The following is a 21,604-nucleotide window of genomic DNA, read 5'->3' as shown; positions in this document are numbered from 1 at the left end:
ATCAGCCCTGGGGTAAAAATAGCTTTTTTATTTTATTTTGTTTTATTTGGATTTTTTTCTGCTACTTTTAAGCGGGTAAATGAAGATTCAGAAGAAAGCCTTATGCATACTTTAAAAATAAATTATTTTCTTATTATGGAAGTAATCGTGTTTGTTGTAAAAACTTTAGAAATATTGATATGTATTTTTTTAATTTTGTGTGTGTGTACACATTTAGTTTTATTTCAAGGAAGCAACTTGTAAACATTTAACATTTAAAACTGAGCATCGTCTTTCCTTGCCTGTGAAACAAAAAGAAAACTTTAAAGTAAGCAGAAACAAAATTATGATAGAAAATCTCAATTCCAAATAAGATCCTACAGGTTCTGCTGATTCTCCCATTGACTGGCAGGGCTCAAGTCCTCATAAGGAGAGAATTTTATTTTAAAAGTGTCATCTTGAACTGCAAGGATCGCCATTAAACATCACAATTAAATACGTCAAAGAAGAAGCCTTGTTGTCAAAGTGCCCACTTAATCCATCCAAACATCTGAAACCCACCCTTGGCTGACCTTCTATAACCTCAGTTTCTAAAGTTGTTTTTTTTTTTTTAAACAAGAGAAAGTAGACAGATACATGTTGGTAAATGCTAACTGTCCATATTTCCACAAAGACACAGTGTAATCTCTGAGCCAGTATAGAGAAAGGAGGGAAAAAACTAGAATTCTATGCACTACTACACAAGAGTGTATCACTCTCCAGCTTCCAGCAGAGCTGAGGGAGCAAAGAGTTTTTCTTTTTTCCCCAAAGAGCACAGCAGTATTGAGCTCATAAAGTTTTTGCTAAGACAGGAAGGGATAAAAATGAATTTGGAACAGAAATGGGTAGAGATTTTTTTTCCCACTGTATTCTGTGCTAGGTATTTCGCTGCTCCACCCCGTCACCAAGTAAGTTGAGCACCATGTATAAAGGGAAAGACAAGAGACTTCAACAAACAGGGTGAATGAGCACAAGAGAAGGGAAAAAAGACTGCAACTTGCTCCCAGGGACTGGAGAAAATAAAAAAAGAAAGGTTCGAATCTATCAGTGTTGCATTAGTCATGTTCTTCTTCCCCCTCATCATCATCATCATCATCTTCTTCTTCTCCTTCCCCTTCTTCATCATCCATGTTGGGAACCAAGTAGTACTGTGATGGATTTGGCCAAATATCATCTTTGATGACCTCTCCTAACTCATCTTCACCTGCATCAGAATGGTCAGGAAACCAGGTGAAGAAACTCTCTGGTTCCTCATGATGTCTCTTCCTGCTGGCTTCATTTTGCACTTGACTTGAACGTGTGGTCACATCCTTTCCAGATTTCCATTTGATTTCAGTGGACTTTGAAGATGAATTACCACTCTCATTCAGACAAAATTCTTTGGATGGAACTTTCTTTTCAAAGTAAGGGTTTTCATCAAAATAAAAATCTATTTTGTAACCTGATTTAATACCCTCAAATTCTGTCACTTCAACTCTTGTCGAAAAATGCAGCACCTCTTCATCCTCCTCCCCAAACAGTGCAGACACTTGTGTGTGGTTGACAAATATTTTAACTAAAACTTTGGGATTTGGGGCATCAACTGGACCTCTGCTTAAAGGACGGTTGATGGAGTTTGTTATATTTCTGTCCTACTTTCAAAATCTCCTCACTGGCTTGTTCGTTAAGTCTATTTCATTTTGTGCTTCATCAATATGTTCAGTTGTTTCTTGCTGTTCTTTTTCTCCCTTCAGAAAGTGCTGAGGAGTTGACGCCTCAAAAAAGGTTTTTTTTCTTTGAGGTGGGAGCGAAGACTGGTGTCGGGGGGCCTACTGTGACAAAAGTCCAGGAAACAAGAGCAGACGCGTGTCTGGAAGAAGCTTTGATTACTCCAGATACAAATTTATTGTATTGTATTGTATTGTATTGTATTGTATTGTATTGTATTGTATTGTATTGTATTGTATTTTTTAAGTTTTATCTACTTAAGTAATCTCTACACCTAACATGGGGCTCAAACTCATGACCCCAAGATCAAGAGTTGCATGCTCTTCTAACTGACCCAGCTAGGTGCCCCAGATACGTATTTTTTTTAGCAAGGAAAGATAACATCCCACATTCTGAAGCCCAGAAATAAGCATAGCTGACTAACATTTTGATGCAGTTTGTCAACTTGCACATACTTTTAAATCTCTGAATTACTGTAGTCAGATCACCCAACTAGTCTGCCTAGAAGAAAGGCAGATTCTGAGAGGAATAAATACCAGGTTGATGACCTCCCCCATCCTCCCACACACACACACACACACACACACACACACACACACACACCCCACTCCATGTCTAGGAGCACTCTGAGGGACCATATCAATCAGTTTTCAAACTCTTGCAAAAGTTTCTGTCCTGGTTGCTAAGTCTCCCCATTTGTCTCCAGTCAAACATTATTCCAATGTTGACCACTTGGCCTCAGATCATCAACTGACAGGTAGAATATAAATATACAGTAAAAAGGAAAAGACCTCCCAAATTTTTGAAGGAGAAAAACAACGTTCACTAAGGCTAACTGGCTGGGCTAGTTCAGTGAGGAAGCACATACACTGAACATGTGGACTCCATATTTTGAAAACTCAGCTCATGCTGAAGAAATTTATATCTACCAGGAGGAAAAATAATGTCTCTTGGTAGATTTTACAAATGCCTGCAGTTGAAAATGTATGTCCATGGACATGTCCAGACTCATTTTACATATAAAATATATACAAACTTGCACATCTTAAGAACATTTGCTAGAAAAGAACATTTTAACTATAAGTAGTATCCTCAAGAGAATATTAAAAAAAAATAATTAAGGTTGTAGTTCAAGAAATAAATACAATAAAAAAGGTAGGGTCCAAGAATAAAAAAGAGTTCTTAGAAATTAAAAATATGGTAGGTTAAGCAGAAATTTTAAAAACAGATTGAAAAATAAAAATCAAAGAAATCTCAAAGAAAGTAGAAAATACAGGTAGATTGAAAATGTGAAAGAAAGGCTAAATTGTAAAGTATAAATCCAAGCGGTGAATGTTCAATGACTAGAAGCTCCAGAGAGAACAGATGAGATGACAGGAAACTATAAACAAAAAAATAATAAAAAAGAATTTCTCAGCTGAAAGACACGAGTCTCTAGACTGAAGAGAGAAGGAAAAAAAATGCTATAATGCCAGACACAGTGAATGAAAAATGAACCCCACTCAGTCACAAAATGGTGAAATTTCAGAATATGAAAAGATTTTTTTTAAAGGTTTTATTTAAATTCCAGTTAGTTAGGGGCGCCTGGGTGGCTCAGTCGGTTGAGCATCCGACTTCAGCTCAGGTCACGATCTCGCGGTCCGTGAGTTTGAGGCCCGCGTCGGGCTCTGGGCTGACAGCTCAGAGCCTGGAGCCTGCTTCGGATTCTGTGTCTCCCTCTCTCTCTGCCCCTCCCCTGCTCATCCTCTGTCTCTCTCTCTGTCAAAAATAAATAAACACTAAAAAAGAATTAAAAAATAAATAAAAATTAAAAAAATAATAAATTCCAGTTAGTTAACATAACATACAGTGTAACATTAGTTTCAGGTGTGCAATAGTGACTCCACACTTACATGCAATAATTAGTGCTCACTGCAGCAAGTTCACTCCTTAATCCCCATTACCTATTTAACCACCCCCCACCCAACTCCCCTCTGGTAACCACCATTTTGTTCTCTGTAGTTAAGAGTCTGCTTCTTGGGATTGCCATTCTCCCTCTCTCTCTTTCCCTATGCTGGTTTGTTTTGTTTCTTAAATTCCACATATGAGTGAAATCATATGGTATTTGTTTTTCTCTGACTTATTTCATTTAGCATAATACTCTGTAGCTCCATCCGCATCATTGCAAATGGCAAGAGTTCACTTTTTTCTATGGCTGAGTAATATTACTCTGTGTGTGTGTGTGTGTGTGTGTGTGTGTGTGTGTGTGGACACTTGGGTTGTTTCCATAGTTTGGTTATTGTAGATAATGCTGCTATAAACATAGGGGTGCATGTATCCCTTTGAATTAGTATTTTTGTATCCTTTGGGTAAATACCTCCTAGTGTAATTGCTGGGTCATAGGGTAGTTCTATTTTTAACTTTTTGAGGAACCTCCATACTGCCTTCCAGAGTGGCTGCACCAATTTGCATTTTCACCAAGACAGTCCATGCTCATGAATCAGAAGAACAAATACTGTTAAAACAGCTCTACTACCCAAAGCAATGTACACATGTAATGCAATCCCTGTCATAATATCAAAGGTCTCTTAAAATCCAAAAATTTTCAGAGAGGAAAAGTAAATTGTCTTCCTTTCTAAAAAATCAGATTGGCATTAAACTTCTCTTTAGCAATACCAAATGCTACAAGACAATGGAACTCTGCCTTCAAAGTTCTGAGAGAAAATTATTTTATTTTATTCAATACTCAAATTATTAATTAAATTTGAGAGTAGAATAAAGACATTGTAAGTCAAGGAAGAACTCAGTAAGTTTACCTCCAATATTCCCATTCTATGGAAATGACTCAAGGATGTGTTCCAGAAAAATAGGGGAGTAAACTAAAAATTTGTGGAGCTCAAGAAACAATTAAGCCAGTCAGGAGAAAATGGAAGGAAGACCTAGGGTGACAACTTTTCTCCAAATGTAGAACCCAAAAATCCAGCTTAGAGCTGGTAGAACAAGGTCTCCAAAAGGTAGGTGTCTGGAAAGAAAATGTATATGAGAAAGAATTCAGATTTGATAGTATCGTGAAGAAGTTGGAATATCAAGTTGTAAAAAATGCAGCAATGCAGGATATGGGGTGGGGCAAAAGAGACAATTAGAAATCCCAAGAAACACACAAGACTATGTAAAAAAAATATATAACTATAGTACAGTACGTGGCTGATCTGTTAACAATCTTCATATAGAAAAAGGTTGTAAACACTGTTGACCAACTTGCAGCTCTTGGAATCAACGCACACACCAGGAAAAAGGAACACTCAGGTCTGGTGGTAGAACAAGATGCATGTTCCCTTTCTTGACAATAGAAGTTAAAACTAAGTATTTGGAGGGCACCTGGGCGGCTCAGTGGGTGAAGTGTCTGACTGTTGGTTTTGGCTCAGGTCATGATCTCACAGTTTGTGAGTTCAAGCTCCACATTGGGCTCTGCACTGACAGCGCAGAGCCTGCTTGGGATTCTCTCCTTCTGCCCCCCCTCCTCCACTTGTGCTCTCTCTAAATAAATAAATAAATATTTTTAAAATGTTTCCAAAAGAATTAAGCATTTAAATGTGGTAGAAAGGAATACAGAGATGAAGGAAAGGATAAAGACATTCATATGTTCACCTCACAAAGTGAAGCGTCAAGAAATATTGTCAGTAGTTGATGGAATTAAAAGTAAGGATGTCACTATATAAAACTATATTTTTATACAGTTACAAAGGCAACTAACAAAGGATCTAAAAATGGTGACGTAATCGTATTGAAGTGGAGGAGAGGAAGGCAGAGTTTGGAAGATGGAAGATACGTGAACTCAGTCCATGTCTATCATCAAAGAAATCAACAGAGATTGTCTAAAATTGTTAAAGAGGAAAAGAAAAACAATCCGCTGAAGAGTGTGTAATAGTCTGACAACCATAGCACAAAGGCCAGGACAGGAGAAACAGAGCTGTGGTGAAGATTCTTATACCACACGTGTAGTGGCATATCATCACCTAAAGGAAGATTATGATAAATGAAAGAGGTACAAAATATTTCTGCTTCCAGTCAAATGGAGTAAGAGGGGCGAGATTTACCATCCTGCCTGAAACAACTAAAACATCAGACAAAATATATGAAAAAATGGCACCCAATGTACTGGACTTTAGGCAATAAAGGACAACGATCATTGAAAGAGAAAAGAGAGAATATAATGTATGTCTACGCAAACACTTGTGCACAAATATTCATAGCAACTCTATTGGTAATAGCCCCAAAGTGGAAACAACCCCACTGTCCACCAAAAGATGAATGGAAAAAGAAATTGTGTTACATTCATACAATGGGATGTGCCACATAGCAGTAAAAAAGAATAAACGACAGATACACATAACTACACGGACGAGTCTCAAATTAATTATGCCGAGTAAAGGAAGCCGCCCCTCCAGTTGTACTTACCGTAAGATCGCATTTATATAAGATTATAGAAAGAGGAAACTAATCCATGTGTCAGAAAGCAGATCAAGGACTGTAGAGAGAGATAGGAGGGATGATTTTAAAGAGGCATGAAGCAAGTTTCAGGGGTGATAGGTATGTTCACTCTCTTGATTGTGGTGATAGTTTCATGGTGTACACAAATGTCAAAAATTTTCAAATTGTTCACTTTGAATATAAGTGGTTTATTTTATGTCAATTATACCTCCATGGTCGGGCTCTGTGCTGACAGCTCAGAGCCTGGAGCCTGTTTCGGATTCTGTGTCTCCCTCTTTCTCTGACCCTCCCCTGTTCATGCTCTCTCTCTGTCTCAAAAAAAAATAAATGTTAAAAAAAATTTAAAAAAAAAAAGGGGGCGCCTGGGTGGCTCAGTCGTTAAGCGTCCGACTTCGGCTCAGGTCATGATCTCGCAATCTGTGGGTTCGAGCCCCACGTTGGGCTCTGTGCTGACAGCTCAGAGCCTGGAGCCTGTTTCGGATTCTGTGTCTCCCTCTTTCTCTGACCCTCCCCTGTTCATGCTCTCTCTCTGTCTCAAAAATAAATCAATGCTAAAAAAAAAATTAAAAAAAAATTATACCTCCATGGTTAAAAAAGAAAAGAAAGATATTGCATAAACATATTACAGCAATAAACAATAATACGTGACAAATATATATTTATACATATAACACCTAACAAGTACATAAAAATATATAACAAATAATAGCAAAATAAATAATATACAGTATGTCATAAACATGCTCTTTTTAAATATTTAGTTATTTTGAGAGAGAGGGAGAGAGAGATCCCAAGCAGACTCCACGCTGTCAGTGCCGAGCCCAACATGGGGCTTGATCTCATGAACTGTGAGCCAAAATCGAGTCAGATGCTTAACTGACTGAGCCACCCAGGTGCTCCTGTCATAAATATATTTTTTTACAGATATGGTAACTACCAAAAGAGCTAAAAAGAAAAACTGTTAAAAGTGGTTCCCCGTGTGAGCGATTGGGGAAAGGCGTTATTCAAGAGGAGGATGGGGAACTGTTGCTTCTTAGGATAAGCCCTTCCGGATTAGTTCATTTTTAACAATGTACATATGTGTCATTTCAGATGCACAGAGAAGCAGATGCTAGGACGGGATGTGACATGCCAGAGATTTACTGAGGGGAAGCCTATGAAGGACAGAGGGAGATAGAGTAGGAATAGACAAAGAGAGGGTCAGACCATGATCAGGTCCGCTGCCTGTGAAGGGAGAGGGGGAAGTAAAGATCGGATAGGAAGAGCCTCAGAACCTGGCACAGTTCTGAGAAAGCCTCGACAGGCTGATGGGGGAGGGTCTGCACAAAAGTTGCCCATGAGAGGAATCCTGTATCAGGCAGGATGGACCGGCACTGGTACCCAGGTGCCTCAGCAGTGTTCCCTCAATGGCCCAGAAGGGTGGGGCTCCGCGGGAGTGCTATAGGCTCCAAAGATGTGGCACCTGGGCTTGCCATTCTGCCAGACACCCACAGCAGTTTCTCTAAAGGGGACATCTGAACAATGTATCTCTGTGGCTGCCACAGCAGGCATTGAATTGATTTTTATGTTGTTCAAAAAGTTGTTTTAAGAGAAGAATAAATTGGGGCGCCCTGGTGGCTCAGTCGGTTGGGCCTCTGACTTCGGCTCAGGTCATGATCTCACAGTTCTTGAGTCCGAGCCCCGCATAGGCTCTGTGCTGACAACTCAGAGCCTGGAGCCTGCTTTGGATTCTGTCTCCTTCTCTCTCTGTTCGCCCCTGCTTGTTCTCTGTCTCTCAAAAATAGGTAAAGATTAAAATTTTTTTAAAAAAAGGAATAAATTCCTCTAATCAACAGGTGAAATGAATAAACATCCAAGTAGCACAGTCTTTTTCTTTTTTTTTTTTTTCCAGCAATTCTATACATTATTCAGTGCTCATCGTAATAAGGGTACTCTTTTTTTTTTTTTTTTTTTTTTTTTTTTTAATTTATTTTGAGAGAGAGAGAAGAGCAGAGAGAGAATTCTAAGCGGGCTCTGTAGCACAAAGCTCGAGGCGGGACTCCAACTCACAAACCATGAGATCAAGATCTGAGTGGAAATCAAGAGTTGTACCCTTAACCAACTGAGCCACCCGGGTACTCTTACTGTCCATCACCTATTTCACTTAGCCTCCTACACCACCCCTTCTGGTAACCACCCATCTATTCTCTATAGTTAAGAGTTTGGGTTTTTGTTTGTCCCTTTTTTCTTTGTGTTGTTTGTTTCTTTGTTTGTTTGTTGCACAGTCTTTTATAAAGTGCATCACCCACCTGGTTGGTACTGTGTATTTTGCATTCCTTTTTTGTTTAAAGGTATTGCATGGAGTAGGTTAAATTTATTTGTTTTTTTCTTAATTGAAGGGTTACAGTGAAAAACTGGAGAGGCAGCCATTTTCTTCAAAAAATATGCATAGAGTCAAGGAATAGGAGTCAACAAAGGAAGAGAGTCAAAGAATGGAGTCAACAAAGAGGAGGGTTGCTTGAGGCCCTATAGATTCTGATGAAACAATCTTGGAATTACATACAGCCATTTAGAACAGACTGGGCTCATTAGAAGCCCTCTAATTCTGTAACTCTCAAAGCTCAAAAATTCCCAATGACTTCACAAATAAGACTAACAAATAATGAATTCTGCTTACAGTACAAGTAATTGGAAAAAACAAAACAAAACTGCCACTTAGAGACCAAGTCGTATCTCTAACATTCTAGGTCCTGAATCATGATTTTTCCATGCCTAGTCAAAAAAAAAAAAAGGAGAAGAAGAAGAAGAAGACAAAAATTTATAAAAACAAAATGCTCCCAAACACTTAATCCCACCCTGCATAAAGGCAAGTGTATACGTTCTGCAGGGCAGGGGCAGAGAGGAAAGAGACGGCCGTCTTCACAATTGTGACTGAAGTTTCTCACTTTTGTTAACTTTATATAAATACATGACCACGTGAGGGGCACCTGGGTGGCTCAGTTGGTTGGGCGGCCGATTAGAGCTCAGGTCATGATCTCGAAGTTTGTGATTTCGAGCCCCGCGTCGGGCTCTGTCCTGAGCGCTCAGAGCCTGGAGCCTGCTTCCGATTCTGTGTCTCCTTCTCTCTCTGCCCCTTCGCTGCTTGCTCTCAGTCTCTCTCTCTCTCTCTCAAAAATAATAAACAATAAAAAAAATTTTTTTTATAATACACGACCATGTGAACACATTGCTAGCACCCCTCCCAGGGCCTTGGAAAGGGCCCTGCTGCTGATGCTTTCATCAGCATTTAGTAAATTCACATTTCTACACAGCCCTATTTGAAGAGGAACAGAAAAATAAAGAGTGTAGATTCTCTTAACAAGTTTGTGGATATAAATACGGGTTGTTGGGCAGGGAGTGGCCCTTTACACACATGTTAGTACTGAAAATAAAAAGAATGTGTGCAGAGGCGACTGGCCGTTGGTATAAATCATTTCCCATGTGTCTGGCACCCCCAGACACTGATCACTCCCTGCCAGGCCCTGGCTCCAAACCCACGACACCCTCACGGGGCCTTCTGCACACTTAGGGCACAGTCACATCTGATTTCCCTGGGAACCTGTCACTCAGAGCAGGGAGCTGAATGACAAGAATGAGCAAGGCACATTATTGGGTTTTGTTATTAAAGAAAATGAACTTGGCTTGTTGAAAGCATGGTATACAGCGTATGGTCACAACTTCTTTGTAAACGAGAAAGAAAATGAAAGGAAGTACACACAAATATTAATAATAGTTCTCTTTGGGTGTCAAAAGTATGGGTAACTTTTATTAGCTTTCCCTCCACATTTTCTTTAATAAGCATGTATTATTTAGGAAAAATAAACTTTAAAAAGCATTTACAAAAAAAGGTATTAACTTTAGACATGTATGCATATACAATATGTGTATTAATACATGAGATATGCAAGGAACTAAGGAGATTTATTTATTTTAAAAGATAAAACCTTTATTTTATGTTGATCTATTTTTGAGAGAGAAAGAGACAGAGCATGAGTGGGGGAGAGACAGAGAAAGAGGGAGACACAGAATCCGAAGCAGGCTCCAGGCTCTGAATTGTCAGCACAGAGCCCGACGCAGGGCTCAGACTCACGAACCCCAAGATCATGACCTGAACCAGTCAAAAGCTTAACCCAATGAGCCAGGAACCCCGGGAACTGAGGAGATTTAAAGCTTCCGAGGACTCCTGGTAAGAACATTTCACGTGGTAGATATTCCGAGCGTGATCGGAGGATCAGAAAAGCAACGAATCCCCGGGTTGAAATGACCCTTGTATTCATTATCTCTGGCTGCATAACAAATTACTCCAAAACTTAGCAGCTTAACCCAGGAAACATTCATTATTTCACACAGTTCCTATGGGTTAGGAATCTGGGTATGACTTAACCGAATGGTTCTGGCTCAGGGTCCCTGTCGAAGTTGCAGTCAAGCTGTCTGGCAGGGGCTGCAGTCATCTGAAGGCTTATGCAGCACTGGAGGATCTGCTTCCAAGATGGCTCATTCATATGGCTGCTGGCAGGAGGCCTCAGTACCTTGCCACATGATGATTCACAGGGCTGCCTGACTGTCCTCACAACCCAACAGCTGGTGCCTCCCAGAGGGAATGATCAAAGAGACAAAGAGAAAGATTGGGAGGCAGGAGCTAGAATGTCTTCCACGATTTAGCCCAGGAAAGGACATACCATCACTTCTGCCATAATCCTTTGTTGCACGGACCAGTCGTGATGCCGTGGATTGTAGGAAGTGACTACAGCGGGGCATAAACTTCTGGAGGCAGGGATCAGGAGGGGCCTTCAATGTTCCATCCCCGTGGCATCCTTGAGAAACTAAAATTTGCCACACAAAAGAGTGGCAAAATAGAGAAATTTTTCTAGAGCAATATTGAGCTTGTTAGTCAAAATAATTTAAGCCTATAAAGGAAATAGGTATTTGAATTCTATTTTATATTCTGACTGATCAGATATGGCTCTTCTGAAAACTTACTATATTACTGGTTATGAGTATAATGTGGCTTTTTAAAACGTCAATTGGTTTCACTTCTTGGAAAGTTACAGAAGTTTCTTCCTCCTGTCTTCAGAGAAGATTGGGTAGGACAAAGTAGGGATTTTTCTTTTCTTTTAGAAACTTTACATTTTGGTTGCATGGCTGTCAATATTTTTGTAGGCAAAAACAAACAAATACCCTTCAGTGGTTGTTTTCAGACCAGCTAGATGTCTAACTGATAAAAATCAATTCATCTCCCCCCTGCAGGTAAAATCTGTAATACTCTCCCCAGATTCCAACATAAGGAAAAAGTGGTTCATGAAATCAACTTAGAAGCCATATCATATTGTTAGAAACAGTAGCCAGAATGGAAGGTCTCTCTGACTTGGGATTTTGTTTTCAAATGAGTTAATTTATTAAGGCGAAAAAGCATAATTAATAACATCAGAAGTCAACCTACTTTAATACATTTAACCAATGGCTTTAATAATAAGAGTAAACTTAGGTGAAATGAGAAATGTCTTCAAATTTGCGATGTAAGATAATAGAAATATGGGACAGTGCGTCACGTCCTCAGAGCTATTCCTAACCAGAAAGAGAATAGGAGTTAGTATTTGCCATTACTGCAGACTCTTCAAGACCAGGAATTCTCCTGTCTTCAAATCCCCAGTGCCCAGTAGAATGCTAGGCATAAGGAGAAGGTCAGGAAGTATTTGCTGAATGAAGAAGGAAGGGAAAACCAATAAATGTTTGAGGGAAATGATACACTACAAAAGTCATTCTCATCCTAATTTCCACTCTTCCCTTTGCCCGCTCTGTTCCCAACTTGCCCTGACTTCAAAGAGAGTAGTTCCCAGGAAGAGAGCTGAACTCAGCCTCAGCATCCATAAAATCACCAGATCCCCAATGGCTCCTGATTTGTCATTCTACCAAGTCCAGTTAATTCCCTCTTCACACTGATATTTTAAATTCTAGTCCATAATACTAAAAGAAATGAACACCGCCCCCCCCCCCAACTTCTTGTTTTGGGCATCTATTTTCAACACCATCCCACAAATTTCTCTGAATCTACTCTCTCCCCCAGTATAATGATGGAAATGGAACATAGGACTCTATAGCCGGTGGATTCTAACTCCTGTCTTTTTATCCAGCTGGAAAGCTACTTACTAGTTCTTTGTCTTCTTTTAGTAACAGCTTTTCTCCTAGGAATCTGCACTCTTGCTGTTAAAATTCCCAGCAAGTTCAAAAGCACTCTCATCCCCTCAAGATCTGCCAGTTAACTCACTGTTGCTACTCGGTACTGCCTTTGATAATTTAGCCCTTCCCAGAGTCAGGTTTTTCTCTATCTCAGGATAATATAAGGCTTTATCAAGCTGTCAAAACCCTGGATTTTGGCATAGCTTCCAAAAGGGTGTTGAAATATTCCCGAAGGATGAACCCTCTTGAACTAAGGAATCACTGAGGGGAAAGGAATGCAGGCAGGTCTGACAGGATCTGCAGCTTTCCCCTGATTTATTGTACCTTGCTTTATAGGAACTAAAGGCTCCTTCTGGTGAGTTCAGTACAGATGAGACACTCTCCGTGGATGGAGGATTTCACCACATGCTATTGGGTCATGCTTATCAAAACTCAGGTGTGCTCATCACTGACTCAGTAACCTCATTATTCACTTGGTTTCAAACTGTTTATCCCAGCACGCACTGTACCCCTCAAATATTTTTTCTTTGAGGGCTGAGATTTTATCAGGCACCATTATGGTTTCTGATAACCTATTCGAAGTTTAAAGTACATATTTTTTTTTAAGTCAGAGGCCTGCATCTCCAAGTACAGGGTGGTCCAAGATAAATCGGACCCATGAAAAATATAAGGACTATGGCTGGTCTTTTTGTAATTGTTGTTCGAAAAGTAATTGTCCCAAATTACAAAAAGGAGAAAAAAAGAAAGAAGAAGAATATAAGGAATAATTGTAGGATAGTCTTTTGGTATGTTTCCTTTTAGTCTTTTTTTAAAAACATAACAGGTTAAGTGAAAAGAATTAAGAATTTTATCACAAGATTTTGTCCCCATTATGCTACAGAGTCTGCTGCTTCATAACTATGGCTTTTAGAGATGGCTTTGGGGGCGCCTGGGTGGCTCAATCAGTTAAGTGTCTGACTTCAACTGGGGTCATGATCTCACAGCTCGTGGGTCCGAGCCCCGCGTTGGGCTCTGTGCTGATGGCTCAGAGCGTGGAGCCTACTTCAGATTCTGTGTCTTCCACTGTCTCTGTACCTCCCCTGCTCACACACTCTCTCTCTCTCCTTCAAAAGTAAATAAACATTAAAAAAATTTTTTTGTTAAGATGGCTTTGACAGAGACAGGTTTTAGTGAACAAAATTAGGCTGGGAATTAAAAAAAAAAAAAAGGAAAACAGAGGTCATCATATATTTTTCATTATATTATTTTTCATCATTATATTTCATCTTTGAATTATTTCTTATATGTATTTTAGAGTTTTGCCGTTCCAAGCATTATCAATAATACATTATATATGTTTAAGGGAAACCTTGAACCTGTTTTAAAGTTTATTTACTCTACCAGGGATCAGTGACACTTTTCATCTCTGTTTCTTAAAAATTAAAGAATCCAGTCACATCAAAGAAGAGGAATTTCCAGAATTGAGTTCCATACGAAACCAGTTGATATGAATGTGTTCCCCGAGGTATAAAAATGTTTTGCCAGTCCCAATACAGAGTGAGAAGATCTTAGGAGAATCTAACAAATGACACAATGCAGATTGCCTATCCCAAGTCCTCAGTCCTCAAAATTTAAATGCAGCATTCCACTTGCTCCTTTTTAAAGTTTAATAAGAAGAATAAGGTAATGTGTTGGAGGATTTTGGAAATTGAGTGAAGATGAAAGGAGCAGTGTCTTATGTTTGTGTTTCTTTTACATTTGATATCTTCCCATATTAGACAGGGAAAGAAAATATGCAAGAATACAAAGGGCAGTGTTTTTAATAAAACCTTGGCTGCTTTTCTCTAAGAACTAATGCAAACAATTTTATCTCTTTAGGGGTCATTTTCAAAGCAAAGGGAAGAAATAAATTGTCAGGATCCCATAAGGTACTTGGAAAATACACTCTTTTTGTGCTTTAACTCAACTAGGGAAAAGAAACTGAGCAAAAAGCAAGATTTCACTCAGGTCTACTTCGGCCTCATGTGGAAGGAAGGAAGAAGGAAGGAATAGAGGTGGGGGCGGGGGGAAACCCTCTCATACTCCATACCCTGCATCATAGCATTTATTAAAAAGAGACTTTAAAATTTGTTCTTTAACTATACAAATTTGAGGGGCGCCTGGGTGGCTCAGTCGGTTAAGCGTCGGACTTCAGCTCAGGTCACGATCTCGCGGTCCGTGAGTTCGAGCCCCACGTCGGGCTCTGGGCTGATGGCTCAGAGCCTGGACCCTGCTTCCGATTCTGTGTCTCCCTCTCTCTCTGCCCCTCCCCCATTCATGCTCTGTCTCTCTCTGTCTCAAAAATAAATAAACATTAAAAAAAATTTTTAAAAAAAAGTATACAAATTTGAGTTTTCTAGCAAGGGAAGAGAATTATATTTCTATTTTTCTGACATGATATGAAAACCTCTGTTAGCACAGAGACCCTGCTGTCAAGCTGGGGCCACCTGGGCTCCCCAGGAAGGAAATCCTTGGGAAGGACTGTATTTTATGGACCTACCTTTGACAATTCAGCTGTGCTTCATTCCTAGATGCATTTCTGCCTCATGTGTTAAAACAACCAGCAAAATGTCTTGTCCCTCAGGTGGGCACATTTGGAAGAACTAGAGGAGAACGAATGTACTTGGGCCACTTTCTATCTTAGAACAGCTACGAGGTGAGCTGCCACAGAAACAGAAACAGGGCACATCTGACAGGTTCTGGGTTTCCTTTTGAAAACAGGATATAGACCAGGCTTTCTGAAAGAGCCACTGAAGTTTGCAAAATGCTCTCTGCCCCTGGCTGATTGAGTGAAACAGAGCCAACTCTTAGTTTGGATTGGAAATCATGTGAAACTTATTTATGCCCTTTTTTATTTTCTCTCTTTAACTCTCTATCCGTCATTGAGCAGAGTCTGAGCATCTGAGCCGAGAATCTGTGTCTGGAGCTGGTTTACATTCATACTGGAAATAAAACTCAATATGGGGTGAGAATCCAGGCTCACTGAAGTCAACTCTTTGTGAACAAAATAACCACTCTGTGTCCCTCCTCAAAGCCTACAAGCTCCTGAGTAGTTCCCATAAATCCAGGTCCATTCAAAGGGTCTGCTCCTGGCTTTCCACCAGTAGCTTGCATCCACATGCATCAGATTCGACTGTCTCTTAAATCTGCAAAACGTTATCTGCCTCACGGTGCACAGACTACTGTCCCGAACTGTATTCAATCCAGATGGGCGGCTTTGCCACTTCCTGACTTCCATCCTATTACAAGTATGAATGTTTTGAAACCAGGCAACCAAGAGACTGATATCCCAACTGAATGCGAAGCATATAATATTTGGGGAAAGCTTTCTGGTGGTATCCCAGAAAATGAGGATATTATGGCCCCCATTAACCACTGGATGTCTGAAATTTTCAACCTCCCAACATGTGGATCAGATCACATTTGTGGGAGGACATACCATGGGCATGCCCAGGGTCACACACAGTTCTCAGGGAACCAGCTTGACCTCCACATCTTTCCGTATCACTCACAAAAGAAAGTTAGAATATTAATTTGATATTAATATTAGTTTGAATAAATGATTATCACAGGAATAAGCCATAACCTTTTAAAAAAATAATTTGCAAACACTGGTGACAACAATTTATTGCAACAGCTGATCGGATCCATTAGCATTTCAGCCCTAGTCTACTCAGATCACTACCATTCCCATAAACATCAGAGCACTTCTCAATCATATGGTGGCAATTGATTTATGTATCCACCTCTTCCTCGGGGGGCAGGGCCGAGTCTTGGCCATCACTTTATATAAACCAGTGCTCAGGCTATCGCAAGGATTCAATAACAGTTTGGAAAAGCAAGGGAGGGGCGCCTGGGTGGCTCAGTCAATTAAGTGTCCGACTTTGGCTCAGGTCAGGATCTTACGGTTCGTGAACTCGAGCCCCACGTTGGGCTCTGTGCATACAGCTTAGAGTCTGGAGCCTGCTTCAGATTCTGTGTCTCCCCCTCTCTCTGCCCCTCCCGTGCTCACGCTCTGTCTCTCTGTCCCTCAAAAATGAATAAATCTTTAAAAAAATTTTTAAAAAAAGAAAGAAAGAAAAGCAAGGGAAAGTTACATTTATGCCTTGAATATCTCTAGAAGGATCCCCAGGAAACTGGTGTCGGGAGTTGTCCTTAAACAGAAAATCTGGAGGACGATGGTGTGAACTTGCTTTTCACTATATTATTTTGTATTCATTAGACTTTTTACTCTGTGTTTTATATGTGAGTGTGTTAGGATAGATATTTACTGGCTGAATAAACAAATAGATGAATGAACAAGCTACATCCAGGAGCACAAGGTTGACGCCCGAATATTTTTGGCTATACTGACTTAATGGCAGTGTTTTCCTGACCCTGAGTTTCGAATCCTTTTAGTGACTCATATTCAGTTGTGTGCCAGGTCAAGAGAGTGCTGACACTCCAACTGACTCAGTGTGTCCAGACATTTTTAGCCTCGGAAGAGACAAAGAACTGTCACAAAGGCTAGACTTTATTGGTTTGGTTTTGATGCATTCAGCAGAAATGGAAATGCTCACTGCTTTTCTCAAGATTAGACGTTGCGTCTTATCTGGAAAGAGCGACTATGATTACTTCTTTAAGATAAAGCTCTAATCCAAGCTCAAGGAAAACTGGAATTCTTTAGGAAAAAAACAAACAAACAAACAAACCACATTTGGTTCATGTCCTCAGCTTTGTGTCTCCTTTGAGCCCCAGAGAGGCATATTAATACTGTGAATCTGAGAACAGTGGCTTTGGGGTCAGGCAGAACTTTCCTAACTGCCCCAGGCCTCACAATGCTCGGTTGTATATAAATTGGGAACAATGGTATCTATCTCACAAGGCTGCCATTAGGCCTACATTAGCTAATGTATTTAAAATCCCTGAAACATAGGGCTCAAAAAATAGTAGTTATTATTTTTATCCTAAAATAGTCTCATGGCCCCGTTCATCCTTTAAGTTGGCTGGGGATCGGCACCAGTCTTTGCTTTAAGACAAGCTTTGAGGCTTACCTCTGATGTGCAACCACACTTTGAGTTTACGAATGTGTTGCTCCCTCCTGTAATGAATATATTCTGGGTGTGCTCTTTTTGGCGTGTCACTTCTTTTGCCTCCAGTGTAAAGATCAGCAATAAGCTTGCTACTTCCAACATTCACCATGTCCTCTGCTTATCATAATCCCTGATCAGTCTTCTTCGATAGCATCACTTTTTATCCAACCGGGTCCAGATTATATAGTTTGAGGGCCGCCCCGGTGCTGTTGGAGATCTTTCAGCCCTGTCCTTTAAAGGGTGTTGGAAGGACATCGGAGCTGCAATCAAACATTGTTGACAGTCTTGCCATGCCAAAAGAATTTGAGATGAGTTTGGGTTTTTGTCGTTGTTGTTGTGGTTGTTGTTGTTGTTTGGAGTTGGGGGATGAGGGAGGCAGAGGCCAGAATTTTCTGAAACCACAATGCTCAAATTCCTGAATGTTCAGCGAGTTCGCCACGAGGTTTAAGGGCCCTGCTAACTCGTCTGGCTATTGCTGTTGTCTGGGCCTTCGATGACTGGCTGGGGTCGCCGGTGCGGGGGGGGGGGGGGGGGGGGGGGGGGGGGGCTGCCTTTCCCAGCATGGAAGTGTGCAGCTCTCCCCGCACTCCCTGCCCCAACAATGCCAAGAGCCAGAAACAAGGGGCGGGAGTGTTAGCAGGCCCCGCTTGAGTGGCAGCTGAGAGAGCCTTCATTGTGCCTGGCGCACCGAGAGCAGATTGTTATTCTGCAGGCATGCGTTAGAGCCTGGGCAGAAGGCGCCATGCTCTTGCCCCGGTGGTGTCTTGCTGCTGCTGGGAAGGAGAGGGGGCTGTGTTGTGCAGAACTTCTGTGGGCCACGTTCCAAAAATTGTCCCTAGAGAGCCCATCACAAGGGGAAAACATTTGTTTCCTGAATTCATAACTCTCTTCCATTCCATGAGTTTATTATTTCCCTCCACCTTTCCCACCTCCTCTGCTGCAAAATGACATCATTCTGTTAACCCCACTCAATTACGATTATATTCTCACTACTTCAGGGTATCGTCACTTGAACACGTATACTTTGCATAAAGCTTTATCACATAAAGAGCCAAGTTGGAAATAATTCTCCTCGTCTTCTGCTTCATTGTCATTGAAGTAACACCCCCTGGGAGGTTAGCTGCTGTCGATTTAGCCCAGTTACCAAAAGAATGAGGAGTCTGTTTCTACAAAGATTTTTCTGGTCTAGAGGGTTCTGAGGCATCGATCTATGAAATGACTCCCTCTTTGCTCCAGGTATTGAAGACTCAGCTCTCTGCGCTTACTCATTGGCGTGAACTCATAAAGGACCACTGCTAAAAAGTTTCCCAGATTCATCAGCCAAAGAGATGTGCTAGAATTAGTGTCTTACGATTCTGGCGGTGGGATGTTTTGCAGCAGAGACAGCACGGTATGACTACATCCGGGCAAATTGAATGCAGGAAGTGGTGACCAAAGATATGCAGAGATCATCTGGGGAAAATTTTGTAAAGGACCCAATAAACACATATCATCTCTTCTGCCTCACCCTTCCTCCTCCCCCCAACCCTCACCTTCCAGAAGTAGAATTCATCAGCTTTGAAAGAATGAGAAATGTCAAATGCAGAAGGATTGTCTAGGGTGGAGTCTGCTGTGTTTTCCATTCCCCTTCTCCTCCCCCTCACCCCGCTACCATTCTGAGCCTGGAATATCAAAGGCACCAAAGATATTGAAACTCTTCCCCCACTGACTCAGCCTCACCACTATGGGTGGGGATGGCAGGGAAGTGTGCATGAATTTCTCTAAGCCATTTTTCTGGTTCAAGCAAAAGGCAGAGGAAATGAAGGAATCTGTCTGATGCATGAAGCAGACTCTGATTCTCTTCTAAGACATGTGCCCACAAGTAGGCTATCATTATTTGAGTGTGCGTATAATTAAAAACCTTTCAGCACTCTAGGCATATTTCCTGTCACAAGGACTGAGAACTGATCAGGCTTACCACTGTTGGCAGTGAAGGTAAAGAGGGCACCATGTGAACATACTTCCTTGTATGTGTAGGTATACATTGGCAAAAATGAACATCCTTCAGCCATTTTTTTAAATGTTTATTTATTTATTTATTTTGAGAGAGAGAGAAAGAGGGAGTGGGGAGGACAGGAAGAGAGGGGGAGAGAGAGAATCCCAAGCAGTCTCCACATTCTCAGTGCAGGACCTGACGTGGGGCTCAGTCTCATGAACCATGAGATCATGACCTGAGCCAAAATCACGAGTCAACTGACTGAGCTCAACCAACTGAGCTATCCAGATGCCCTATCCCTCAACCATCTTCAACTATCTTGAAAGAGAGTACATTTTATTCATATAATTTTTAGAAGAAGCAAAATCCAGGCATGTAGTAAACCTTTCACTCATGCATTCACAATAAATATTTTTGGAATACAGAAAAGCAGATATGCATTGTCAAAAGAATGGATGAGTGGGTGGATAGTTTCTAGAACTCCTTAAATCTACTTCTATACACATTTTTAAACTTTATTTATTTATTTATTTATTTATTTATTTATTTATTTATTTTTCTTAGAGAGCATGAGGGTGGGAGAGGGACAGAAGGAGGAGAGAGAGAATCTCAAGCGGTCTCCATGCTCAGCATGGAACCCAACGTGGGACTCAGTTCCATGACTCTGGGATTGTGACGTGAGCCGACATCAAGAGTCAGAAGTTCGATAGACTGAGCTACCCAGGCACTCCCACATTTTATTTATTTTTATTTTTTTAAATAAGCTCTACACCCAATAGGTGACTTGAACTCACGCCCCCCAAGATCAAGTGTTGTGTGCTCTACTGACTGAGCCAGCCAGGTGCCCCTCTAAATCTACTCCTAAAGTCATGTACTGTATTTAAAAAAAGAAACAAAACTCATGTGTATGTACTTTAGTGGCCGAATATTTTAGAGTAACACTGAAAGTCTCAATCAAAGGGAATGTAATCACAAGTCTGTAGTAAATTTTTCTTTTTTTCCCTATTATTCAATATAAGGAAATTTAACATGAAGACTGGGGAAAACTATTTGCTTCATGTAGCTTTTGCTTAGGAAGCCTGATGTCTGTTCTTCATGGCCTTCCCTCCAAAATAAGCTGTGATGCCTGAGCTTGTAAAAGGAAGCTATATCACAGGTAGAAGTGATGGAACAATGTTGGTAGAGGCACAACACAGATCCAAAGGCATTTCCTTCTTCTGCCAAACTACAATCCAAATCGAGACCAACATGATTTTGGTTTGGAAAGTCTTTTCAAAATATCAAAAATAATTCCAAGAAATCTAGTTTTAAAAACAAGTGAACTTAATCAAAGCTAAGATTTGCTTATATGCTTCCAAAGTAAGGCATAATAACAATTCCTTCCCTGGAAGGAAATAGACCATTTATTTACTTCTTGTATGTTACCTAGTTGTTAATGTCAAAATGTGTTAATCTGAAAGCAATGACACTTACGGTCGTGTAATTTTCACTGAGCATTCAGTATCTTACCAGTTGGCAACAGCATTTTAAAATCATGGTCCCTAGGAGCGCCTGGGTGGCTCAGTCAGTTGAGTGTCCAACTTTGGCTTAGGTCATGATCTTGTGGTTCATGGGTTTGAACCCCACGTTGGGCTCTGTGCTGACAGCTTGGATCCTGGAACCTGTTTCAGATTCTGTGTCTCCCTCTCTCTCTGCCCCTCCCCTGCTCACGCTCTGTCTCTCTCTCTCAAAAATAAACATTAAGAAAAAATTTAAAATCATGGTCCCTAACTTGATGGAGTTCACCTCATCAGGAAGAAAAAATTTTGTTTGCTGGCTAAATGTGTGATTAATTATAATGATTCACAGTTTCTATTCTGAGCCCTGCCATTCTACCCTGGGTAGCCCCAGGCAAATTGTTTAAATTTCCCCATCCCTCAGTTTTCTCATCGGTAAAATAGAACTAAGAATACCCATCTTCCTCAGCTATTCAGTGAGAATTAATTAATGTTTGAGATCCTCAGATGAAAGACTCTCTGGGCTATTACACAAACAATAAAACTGCTTTTATACACAGCTGGGCATGACTCACATGAGAAGAGACAAATTCTTGTAAGATCTACATCCTGTCAAGACCAGAATATATATCTGCCCTTTAATGGTATAAGTC

General features: G+C 40.6%; 1 pseudogene; it reads right to left on the bottom strand.

The window, feature by feature from the left end:
- Window positions 1-1,073: 1,073 nt before the first annotated feature.
- LOC109258010 (protein SET-like) lies at window positions 1,074-17,589 on the bottom strand (annotated as a pseudogene).
- Window positions 17,590-21,604: the final 4,015 nt, after the last annotated feature.

This window comes from Panthera pardus, unplaced genomic scaffold (assembly GCF_024362965.1).
Source record: "Panthera pardus isolate Hobbes unplaced genomic scaffold, ASM2436296v1 HiC_scaffold_16, whole genome shotgun sequence".
In the NCBI taxonomy this organism is placed as follows: Eukaryota; Metazoa; Chordata; class Mammalia; order Carnivora; family Felidae; genus Panthera; species Panthera pardus.
Note: the sequence above shows the minus strand (reverse complement) of the source record. Positions and strands in the feature narration are given on the sequence as shown.